Source organism: Carettochelys insculpta, chromosome 18, assembly GCF_033958435.1.
Source record: "Carettochelys insculpta isolate YL-2023 chromosome 18, ASM3395843v1, whole genome shotgun sequence".
In the NCBI taxonomy this organism is placed as follows: Eukaryota; Metazoa; Chordata; order Testudines; family Carettochelyidae; genus Carettochelys; species Carettochelys insculpta.
The window spans coordinates 9,163,713-9,175,594 of record NC_134154.1 but is presented as its reverse complement, the minus strand read 5'-3'; the positions used below and the strand labels follow the sequence as shown (position 1 = coordinate 9,175,594).

At 49.3% G+C, this 11,882-nt stretch overlaps 1 protein-coding gene across 1 annotated transcript in view; it reads left to right on the top strand.

Annotated features, from left to right (window-relative positions):
* The first annotated feature begins 6,394 nt into the window (after positions 1 to 6,394).
* The window catches only part of SCARF2 (scavenger receptor class F member 2), an 83,275-nt gene continuing 77,787 nt past the window's right edge, over positions 6,395 to 11,882 (top strand). The window contains exon 1 of the mRNA XM_075012416.1: positions 6,395 to 6,431. The gene's annotated coding sequence lies outside the window, so the exon portion shown is untranslated. The remainder of the gene's footprint in view (positions 6,432 to 11,882) is intronic.

Here is an 11,882-nt window from a genome sequence, read left to right as displayed (position 1 = left end):
CTCTCCTAGTACTGCTCCAGAATCCGAAGAAGTGGGTCTTTCCCATGAAAGCTCATTGCCTAATAATAGTGTTAGTGTTTAAGGTGCTACAGGACTGCTTGTTTTGTTCAGCCAGACAAGGTGTGGTGGAGCTTGGTCTAAAAATGATTTTATTAGAAAAATCCAGCCATCAGTTGAGGACCTCATTACTCCTCAGCTTTACCTGGGAAGAGAGCCGCTCACAAAATAGTTTTCCCTGCCAAATTGCTACCTACAGTATCAGCCTTCATGGAGTCAGCACCATGGACAAGTCCAGTACCTCTGGCATCACCTCAGCACACCTGCCAATGACACAAAAACAAGCTAGCTTGGAACTGAGACATAAGGGTTCCACAGGGGTACTGACCACACTTGGACTGAAATTATCCTCTGTTCTGCCACTCAGACGTGACCCAGGTCCACCCAGTACCAAAGATGGCCATGCTGAAGCACCCCTCAGCACCAATAGTGTCTTGGCCACTCAGTGCTGCAGGTGCCACTTTGACACTGGCACATCTGAACATCTGCCCCTCTCGCTGGCACCATCAAAGTCTTACAGCAACCTGGACACAGGACCCGAAAACAGCAGATTTTCTTCCCACCAGTCTACTCAAAGACTACTGCCTTGGGAGCCAGGCCTTATAAAGCAAGTTCAGAGTGCCCCACACCAGCACTGTAGGGACGGCCTTGGTCGTTTCCTCCACCTCCAAATCTGGGACACTGACCTCCATGGGCCCCCTACAACCCTCATCGTACAATGTGTCCCCTACCACTGAGGAAAGCTATCGCTTCCTTTCCACACTAAGCTCAGGAGGCAGACTCCATCGAGCAAGATGAAGATCTACCTGCAGAAGAAGACCCCAAAGCCATGGACAACAGTCAGGGTTCACCTCTCCATATGTTCTCCAACAGATGCGGTTCATCACAGGGCAAAAAACCAACAATTCCGCTCTACACCAAAAGACAAGGACTATAATGCCCAGGCTGCTGTGGGCCAAGTGTTTACTCTTCCTTGACCCTTCAGCTCCCTATAACAAACTGTCAGCTCTGTTTAGTGGACTTTGACCAATTAGTCCAAGCTTAGGACCCCCAGGAGTATTTTCCAGAGCCAAAATACATGAAGGGCAAGTGATTTCATATACTCTGTGGCTCTCTAGGAGGTGAAATGGCCATTACAATAGATTGTGTTACAGCTACAGCTTTGGTCAAGAGAGGGGCTTTCTGGTAGCGGACCTTAGGAATCCTAAAAGAGCTACAGATGAAAGTAGAGGATCTCCTATTTGATAAAACCCATTTATTCTTGGCCAAGGCAGATGAAATCTTGCATACAACTAGAGTCTCCTGTACAACACTGCAGCCTCTCGGCACGTACACACTGCTGAACGAGAGGAGATACGCTCCTTATCAGAGACCCAGGGCTAACTGGAGACACCAGCAAAAACTATTCAACATCACATGCTGACTTCAAACATAGGCCACAGCCCTCTCATGCCACACTGTTTCAGCCATCCACTTGGTGTTTTTGAAGGGAAAATGTCTCAGATAGTCAGAGACCCTCTATCTCTGACTTTCAATTTGCAAACCTCTTGCATCCCTTTCCCCCCACCCGTACCAATGGCTCCTAGAGAGCATTCAATTGTGTTATTCCATCCTGTTCATCTCCATGTTGACATCAACTCATCAATAAAGTTCATAAGAGCTCTGCTAGACTTTACATAAGGCAGTAATGTCCTGTCACAGATTTGATGCATTTTGTACCCTAATCCATGGGGTCTGCCTCAGCCCCTTCACTACAATGAGGGCCTGCTTCAAAATTTTGGAACATCTGGTTGAAGCAAGAGGCGAGGTCAAGTTTGAAGGTCTTGTCCATGCCCTCCCCAGCCCAAACCTCTGGACCTGGCACTTGGTTTTGGTCACTGGAGCCCTAGGCCTGCCTAGCTGATGGAATGGGTAGACAAGGCAGTTAAGGGCAGAGAACATCAAGTTGTAGCTACTTAATCTGGTGGAAGCTGTGAACAGTCAGGGTAGTGGAAGCTAAACCCATGATCTTACGGCCCTGGTTGTTGACACTTCCCTTAGTCTGCACCCTAAGGAGGAAGGGTGGAAGCAGAACCCAGGGAAGCATCTGTTCCTGGAAAAATTAAAGTGGATGTGGCGGGGGGGGGAGGTGGAATGTGCTGCTGTTGAAACAAGACTGATTTTTGGATGTGGTCCAGGAGCCCCTGTCTGCACTGTTTTGTAGCTAGCTGCAGAGATGCACTTCTTCCCCACCCCCATGCCTCTTCTATTCAATCTGAGTTCCCAGCCCTGCCAGGAATTCCGGGTCCCAGGACAGCGCAGTCACTGGGCCCCCATATCCCTCCCTCTGCCAGAGCCCCCAGCCCTCCACCCTACAGAAACCCTGATAATTGCACCTCCATCACAGGACCCCATGGTTGGTCACAACCCCAACCTGCCTCTCTGTCCTTCCTCCCCACCCCTGGCGCACCTTGTCAGCCCTGCCCAGCTCTGCTCCCAGTGCCTGTGGCCAAGCAGCTCCTTCCCTCTGCTCCTCACAGCCCTGTGCCTAGTGCAGCCTGTTCCCTTCTCCCCCAGCCCAGCTCTGCTCTCCTGCATTGGTCCTGTAATCATCTCCCCTCCTTGGCTCCTCTCTTTCTGCCCCCTGTTCTTTTCCCTTCCCAGCCTGGTTCCTCTGCCCCTCCTTGGCCCTTTACCCAGGAATCAGCTCTCTCCTCTTCCCCAACCACCCCGCTTCCATTCCCAGCCTGGCTTAGTCTCACAGTTAACACTTCCGCGGTTGCTGCCGCACTGGGCTGTACCACTTATACCTCAGAGCATGCACCTGGGCGGAAGGAAAAAAGACCTGAATAAACTTGTGTGTACGTGTGTATGAACTTGGCTTTTGGAGGTGTCTCTGAGGGCCAGGCAACTGTGGAGAGCATTGTCATAGTTGTTGCTCGGGACTCATTCCAGCCCTTTCTCCACGGTGTGGAGGTCCGACTGCACCATGTAGATAGTGATTGAGAGTCTAGCTGTGGGTACAGGTCAGGCTGAGGGGCTCCTTGGGCTTCTTCCTTCCTCCACAGGACTCTACCAGGCTGATCTGAGAATAGATGCTTGTGGAGGTGGATTGAAATAAGGGGGAAATGCTGCAGTGAGGTGCAGTTACTAGGGAACATGTGCCACCTGGTGCCCGGGGGCAGAGCTGCTCTTGCCCTGACCTGCTAGGATTAGCAGGAAGAAGCTGCTGATGAGCCTCGGGGCTGTGGTAGCAGCTGGCAGCTTATTCCCCAGTGGGATGGGAAGCTGTAGCCCTGGGCTGGCTCTGAGGGATTTTAGTCACCACAGCCCTGAGAGAAGGTGGGGGCAGGGGGTTGCTTTGTGCCCCCAGAAGGGGCAGGGACTGGGGCAGTCAGCCCTCAGCACTGCCCAGACTATGGTGTTTTCCCTCCCACCCCCCGAGCTGGGTGGAACAGCATTTGAATGGAGCAAGGAACTCTGGCCACTTCTGCCACCCGTGTAGCAGCTGTGGTGGCCTTGGAAGGGCTGTGCCCCTGGGAAATTGTCCCCTTTGCCTCCCCCCGCCTTTGGTGGGTGTGTTGTGAGGGAAGGGTGGGAAATCAACTCTAATACGTGGGTTATGCTGCTGCAGGTCTCATGTAGCACTCCTGGCTGCAACGTGCTCAGAGGAATATTCCTGCTGCAGCTTCTAGGAAGCTGTCTAATCATTTCCCCTTTGGAGTGAGCACCAGCTCCTTGCTGCTAACCCATCTCCTGTACCTCCTGTACGTCCCCCCACAGCATAAACATCCTCAAGATAAGTCCACCTCTCCCCTGAGTAATTTTCACACCGAAGATGAGGGCCCCATTTAAATTACCACCCTGTGATTTGCCGGAGATGGCTGCTCAGGCTGTTTATCAGTGTTGTAGCCACGTGAGACCTAGGATATTGTGGAGATAACCCTGTCATTGGACCCCAGGAGAGCACAAGGAACACATTGCAGCTCCTTGAGAGTGGTGGGACCAATGCTGTGTGCTCTTCGGCTCCCTTATAGATGCCTACCATGGCCATACCGGGGTTCGTGGGTAGCTTATCTGCCCCAATTCAGGAAGCTACCCACGCTGTCCCTGGCCGCTTCCCGCAGGCTCGGGTCAGCGGGAGTCCGGCCCTGCCCCAGAGCCCAAGGAGCTGGACACAGTCCCCTGCACACGCCTGAGCCTGGGGCACAGACTTGGGAGGTGACTGGGGCTGGGTGAGGGGGCAAACAGCTGCCACAGGGCAATGGGCAAACAACTGCACTGTTGGGGGTGCTAGCTCCTTGGCCAGCTCTCCGAACCCTCAGTCGCTAGCCAGTGTTGCCTGAGAGGGACTGGCGGTGTAATGAGGCCGTGTGCTTTCTCTGGCTACGGTCCATTCACACAGCTGCACAGGCCTGTGAGAGGCTCCCACTTGTGGGAACCTCTAGTCTGTACGAGGTAGACAGTGTACATATGCAGCAGACAGTGGGGGAGAGGTGCAGTTGGGCAAGCCTAGCCGAGCCCTCAGAAACCTACGGAGGAATTAACCTGTCTCTTCATGGAAAGCTCGGCCCAGTAGCGAGCGCAGGGGAGCCGTATTTATGCCCTGCGGATGGGGAGTTTGGCGACCAGGGTGAGCCGGTCCAATCACAGCTTCTCTGTGAGACAGAAAGCAGCCGGTGGTGGATTATAACTGGATGTATGTCTTGACAGGGCCCCATTCTCAAGAGAGGACAATGGAATCCTGGGGTTGAATCAGAAAAAAAAATGAAACCTAGGGAGATGCAGTTAGACCAGCAGGAGCCAGGGGGTTGTCACAAGGAGAAAAGAAGGGAAACTCTAATGACTGTTTGCCAAGGAGCCCAGCTCCAGATGACAGCAAGAAGGGCCATTTTGGGCTAAGATTCCAGGAAACAAGAGGCCCTGGATTCCACGTTCATAGGGGCTAAATTCAAAACCAATACAGCCAGCCAGGACCAAAGGGCACTTGCTTTCCAAGACAAAAATACAATCACCCACAAAATAAAACTTCCCAACTACAGAAGAAACTGCAGAGCGGCTGCCTCTTGCTGACAAGACACTGCCTGAGAATCAGCACCAGCACTGCCAGCCGCTAGCACTGACAGGGAGACACAAAGCACGCGTGGAAGCAGGACTGAGTGGAGTGTGGTTCTGGTGCCCCATAGTTGGTGAAAAGCCTTTTAGACTTTGATGGCAGCCTCCAGCCTTGCATGCCCAGTGCACCAGGAGTGGGGCAGGGAATACAAGCAGCCATCCGAAAAGGACTCCAGAGGCAATGGGAAGGGAGATGCCAGTAACAGGAACAGGCCATAGTGAAAACCCTGTATTGGACACAGAAAGGCAGTGGATACAGGGTCAGATAGTTCAATGGGCAGAAGCCCAGGTCAGGGCCCTGCAGGGCATTTTCTCATCAGACCAGCAATCAGGGATGCAGCATCCAGATGCATATTCTTACGGTAACTGCTATAGACACCAGTCCTGGACCAGAGGTGGTCGGACTCACAGGCAGTCCTTTCTTTCAGGAGCTGCAGTCCTACATCAGGACCCAATTGGCCAAAAGCCGGTCTGCTACCAGAAGGTTCTCTCGCTAGAGGAGGGATGAAGGCAGAGAGTGCACTTCCTTGCTGCCTGCCACAGCTCCCAAAAGGTACAACTGGCAGTAAGTCTGCAGTTCTTCAACAACCGGCCAGCACTGCCATGCTAGGGAAAAGACTGTGAGGTGGTGTGTCCCAGTGACCCCCTCCAGTACAGCCCCCAAGGGAATGGGGAATAGAAAGAGGAGGAAGTCATCTGCCCCTATGTCCGCTGGGAACAGGGACTGAGTCCCACTGCCCCACCCTCTGCCATCTGCCCCACACAGAGACAGGGACTGAGTCCCTCTGCCCCCCACCTCTGCCACCTGCCCCCACACAGAGACTGATTCCCCCTACCCCACCCTCTGCCATCTGCCTCTACCTCCCCCGGAGACAGGGACGGAGTCTCTCTGCCCCCCACCTCTGCCATCTGCCCCACACAGAGGCAGGGACTGAGCCCCTCTGCCCCCCCCATTGTCCATCTGTGCCCTGGAAAGGCACTGCGTCCCTCTGTCCCCTGTTGCCATCTGCCCCAGGGCAGGGATTTTCTAGTAACATCTGCTCCTGTCTCTGCCCATTGTCTGGGATGGAGGCTGAGCCCTCTTGCTTTCCATTTCTGCCGTCTTGTTAATCACTGCCCCCATCCTTTGGGCAGGCCGTCAATTCCAGCGAGGTGTTTGGAGGTCCAGCTTCCCCAGGGCTGCCCAGTTCCTCTCTGTCAGCAATCTTGCCTCCCAGCACAGGCTAACCCCTCTTCTGCATACCAGGGCTCTCCCTCCTGTTGCCTGCCACAGCTAAACGGTAACATGATACATCTTCATTTATTTATTAACAAAGCTGTTGTAAATAGGAGGGATGGCTCAGTGGTTTGAGCATTGGCTTACTAAACCCAGGGTTGTGAGCTCAATTCTGGAGGACCCTTTTAGGGACCTGGGGAAGGAATGGTGCTTGGTCCTGCTGAGAAGGCAGAGGACTGGACTCAATGATCTCCTGGGGTCCCTGCCAGCTCTATGAGATGTGTATCTCCATGTATTCAAAAGGTCTAATTTGGGCATTCTGCATGGGAAAGGTCACTGAACCCTGCTCTAAAATCTAGCCTTGGGACACTGACAAGCTTGGACAGACAGGAAGCAACAAGAACTGGCCAGCAGAGTGGCACAATCAGGTGTAAACTTACCTAACCATGGTCCATGGCTCATTCAAAATCCTTGAGTGTTTGGCATGGCATGGAATGAGGAAAAGGGCACTGACTTCTGTGCAAGGAGCTCTGGCCAGACACCTTAGTGCCCACTGTGAAGTAATGCATATAAATTAAGGGGAAAATCTTCGCAAATGTTCGGAAGGGAATGGAACAATCAGCATTAAGCAGCAGCAGGTTTGCAACTTGGACAGAGAAGGTAAATTGGATGTTTCTGTTCACCTTGTCATTTACTGATGGCTAGAGCTACACTAGGTAGAAAGCTGAGTTTTGGTATGCAATTCTAGCCACACCATTAGCGTTGCCAGAATTGACGTTTCAGAATCGACTTTCTCACCTAGTGTAGATGGGGGCTTATCAGGCTCACACCGACATCCCTGATGCCCTGCAATAGCATGGAGTACAGGGGTCAACAGCTGAGCCAAGAGAAATTGATTTTGCTGCATCTAAACACACACGGTAAAATGGAACACCAGAAGATCAACCACAGTGCAGTTGATCATCCTGTAAGTATAGACTCCATCATGGTATAGATTGATCATCCAGTAAGTATTGTATGAGCAAGGTGGCATTGAATTAAATTGGAAGTCGGCATATTTAAAATGGCTCAGAAGAAACCCTATTTCATGGGGTACACATTTAGTCCATGGGACTCATTGCCATAAGGTATCATTGGGTGCAAAAGCTCAATGGGATTCAAAAAATATTGGGCTTTGTTACTGATAAACATTTTTATTAATAAGAAGGGTCAGATGCCAGGGACAAGCTTCTAACTGACAGGAGTTAGAGGGAAACTTTCCCTTTGCACAGGTTATCCCATCACTGATGGCTCTTGCATTATACAGACAGTGTTGGCCAGGAGACAGGAAACTAGGTTCGATGAACGTTGGATCCGATCCCATCCAACAATCACTTGTCTTAAATGCTGTGGTGCCTTGTTTAGTGTCCACGGATGATAGTTATATCTTAGCAAGTGATTCAGCTTAGAAGGGTGGAATCCTGGTCCCAGAGACTCACACGACACAAGCAAAGCTTTTCAGAAATTCCAGGGCCAGAAGGAACTGTTGTGATCATCTGGTGTGATCTCCTGCATAACACAGGGCAGAGAACAGCCTGGAAATAATTCCTACTGCAACTACAATGTATCCATCAGAAAAACATACACTCTTGATTTCGAAATGGCCAGTCGTCCAGCACAATCTGGGGCAAATTGTTCCAGAGGTCAATTACTCCCCCATTAAACGTGTGCCACAGTTTCAATCTTTGTCTGGCTTCAGCTTCCAGCAATTGGCTGTCTTTGTGCCTTTGATTGAAGCACCAATTATCAAATGTTTGTTCTCCATGTAGGTACTTATTGAGTGTGATGGATGGCTTGTGAACACGGTGTTTTAGTCCTCACCCGAGAGTTGTAAATTATAGTCTGCTCCAAGATGCGACTCAGTAACTGACCCTTCTGGCTCCTGCTAGCATACACTAAAGTTTCCCCCGTGCATATCACGTTAGCTCCATTTCAAACAATCCTACGTTAACGTGCACTGGAGAACTTTTCAGGCACACCAGCTGAGTCTATGCAGGCCAGTTAATATGTAACATGCTAGTGCAAACTAAAATTTACATCCTTCTGATACAAACTAAAGCATCGGGTAAGTATGTCCTAGTCATGCCTTAACCTTCTCTTTGTTAAGCTAAATAGTTTGAGCTCCATAAGTCTATCACTATATGACCCTCTTTCTAACCCCTCCCTTGATCATTCTCATGGCTCTTCTCTGAACCATCACCAATTTATTAACATCCTTCTTGAATTGTGGGCACCAGAATGGACAGTTTTTCAGCAACAGTCACACCCTCAGCAAATTTGCAGATGACACTAAGCTGGGGGCAAGGTAGATATGTTGGAGGGTAGGGATAGGGTCCAGAGTGAGCTAGATAAATTGGGGAATTGGGCCAAAAGAAATCCGATGAGGTTCAACAAGGACAAGTGCACAGTTCTGCACTTGGGACGGAGGAATCCCAAGCATTGTTTCAGACTGGGGAACGACTGGCTAAATAGCAGTGCAGCAGAAAAGGAACTGGAGGTTACAGTGGATGAAAGGCTGCATATGAGTCGACAGTGTGCCCTTGTAGCCAAGACAGTTAATGACCTTGGGGTGCATTAGGAGAAGCATTTCCAGCAGATCTAGAGACATTATTAGCCCCCTCTATCAGGCCACATCTGGAGTATTGCATCCAGTTCTGGGTCCCCAGTATAGAAAGGATGTGGACGCGTTGGAGTGGAGGGCAACAAAAATGATTAGCGGGCTGGAGCTCGCGACCCAGGAGGAGAGGCTGAGGGATCTGGGCTTATTTAGTTTGCAGAAGAGTGACGGGTGATCTGATAGCAGCCTTCAACTTCCTGAAGGGGGTGTCTAAAGAGGATGAAGAGAGGCTGTTCTCAGTAGTGGCCGATGGCAGAACTAGGAGTAGTGGTATAAAATTACAGAGGGGGAGGTGTAGGTTGGATATTAGGAAAAACTATTTCACCAGGAGGGTGGTGAATCACTGGAATGCATTACCTAGAGAGCTGGTGGAATCTCCATCCTTAGAGGTTTTTAAATCCTGGCCGGGATGATTTAGTTGGGGTTGTTCCTGCTTTAGGCAGGGGGCTGGACTCAATGACCTCCTGAGGTCCCTTCCAGCCCTAGGATTCTATGATTCTATAATAAATATAAAGGTAGAATAACTTCTCTACTCCTCCTTGAAATTCCCATTTACACATCCAAGGATTGCATTAGCACTTTTGGATACAGCATTACTCTGTGAGCTCATATTTGGTTAATTAACACCATAACACCCAATCTTTTCCAAACTCACTGCTTCCTAGGAGAGAGTCCCTTATCCTTTAAGTCTGGCCTGCATTTTTTGCTCCTAGAGCAGTACATCTGTTTTTTGTATTGGTGACCCCTTTCACACAGCAAGCCTCTGAGTGTGACCCCCCACTTATAAATTAAAAGCACGTTTATAACATTATTTTGAACTGTTATAAATGCTGAAGACAAAGTGGGGTTTGAGAGTGGGGGCTGACAGCTTACCCCCATTTAATAACCTCACAAACCCCAGTTTTGAGAACCCTGTCTTAGATGTATATCATTATATTTGAATGAATTAAAATGCATATTGTTTGGTTGCACCCCTCTTACCAAACCATCCACATGACTATTTCAGGGACCTGTCCTCTTCCTTATTTCCCATTCCCCCAATCGTTGTGTCATTGGCAAACATTATCCATGACAATTCTATGATTTCTTCCAGGTCATTGATAAAAATGTTAAATACCCCAACAGGATGCAACAGAAATGCACCTGCTCAGTAGATGGAAGGAACACTTTGAAGAGCTACTGAACTGCCCTGCCCAGATAGAACCTCTGGAGTTACCACCTGCAAATATACCTCTGCAAATTAACAGCAACAGACCTACAAAAGAAGAAATCAAAAAAGCCATTGCCCATCTGAAAAGTGGAAACCCCCCTGGTCCAGACAATATCCCCGCAGAAGCAATCAAGGCAGGTAGTGAGATATAAATCAACATGATGTATAACCCATCTGGGAAAAGGTGGGACTCTGAGGAGATCCCATAAGACTGGAAACATGGCTACCTTATCCAGCTTCCAAAGAAAGAAACCTGAAGGAATTCAAGAACTGGAGGGGCATCAGCTTACTGTCTGTTCCAGGAAAAGTGTTCCATAGGATTCTCACGGAAAGAATGAAGACAGAAATTGATAGACAGCTCAGGGGAGTACAGGCTGGCTTCTGAAGCAAGAGATCTTGAAATGACCAAATAGTAACTCTCAGTCACGTGAGTGGAACTCCCCACAGCACATAACTTTCATAGACTTTGGAAGAGCCTTCAACAGCGTTGATAGAGACACTTTGTGGAACACCAAAATTATTAACCTGATCCGTTCAATGTATGAACCCTCAATGTTCCAAATTGTTCACAATGGTATCTTGAAAGAATCCTTCAGCACACTGTCGGGAGTGTGACAAGGGTGCCTATTGTCACCTTTCCTGTTCTTGATCACAATGGACTGGATTATGAGCAGAATAAAAGATAGGCATCAACGGAGCATTCAATGGATACACTTCAAACAGCGAGAGGACATTGATTCTACTGATGATGTCATCCTCCTTTTCACATCGACATGAAAGCATGGAAGGAAAGGTCACAACCCTAGACAAAACTGCCTTAATGACTGGACTGAGCACTAATGAGAGAAAGACCAAGACAATGAGGATTGACCAGTCCAATACCATCACCACCATCATGCTGCGAGGGGATGACTTAAAAGATGAAGAGCAGTTCACTTATTGGGGAGTATTATGGGCAAAGATGGAGGAACAGACAAGGATATCAGTGCCAGGATAGGGAAAGCAACAGCTGTATTCAGGACTCTTCCTCCCAGATGGAGTTCACAAATAATATCTGGCAAGACAAAGATGTGGATCTTCAACAAAAATGTGAAGTGTGTGCTCTTGTATGGATGCAAGACCTGGGATATTGAAAAATCTTCAAATCGCAAGCTACAGACACTCATAAACAGATGCCTGAGGTACATCCTTCATATCAAATGACAAGACCTGGTCACAAATGAGCAACTTTGGAACAGAGCACGACAAGAACCACTTGATGTTCAAATCAAGAGAAGAAAGTTTAGATGGCTAAACCACGCTCTCAGCAAACCATCATCCAGCATAGTCCATCAAGCTCTCAAATGGCACCTACAAGGAAAAGGCAATGGAGGAAGACCTCAGACAACGTGGAGAAGATCTATTGAGATTGCAGGACAACAACTGAGGTCAGCTAGATGTTTTGTCCCAAAAGAGAGTGAAGTGGAGAAGACTTGAGCCACGTCTACACCACAGCAATCTTTCAAAAGAAGATCTTCTTTCAAAAGAGCGCGTCCACACACCCAAAAGCGAATCAAAAGATCACTCCACTCTTTCGACAGAGCATCCAGACAGCCCTCGTTCTTTTGAAAGAACGGGTCAGCAAGCGAAAAGTCCAGCATCACGGGGAC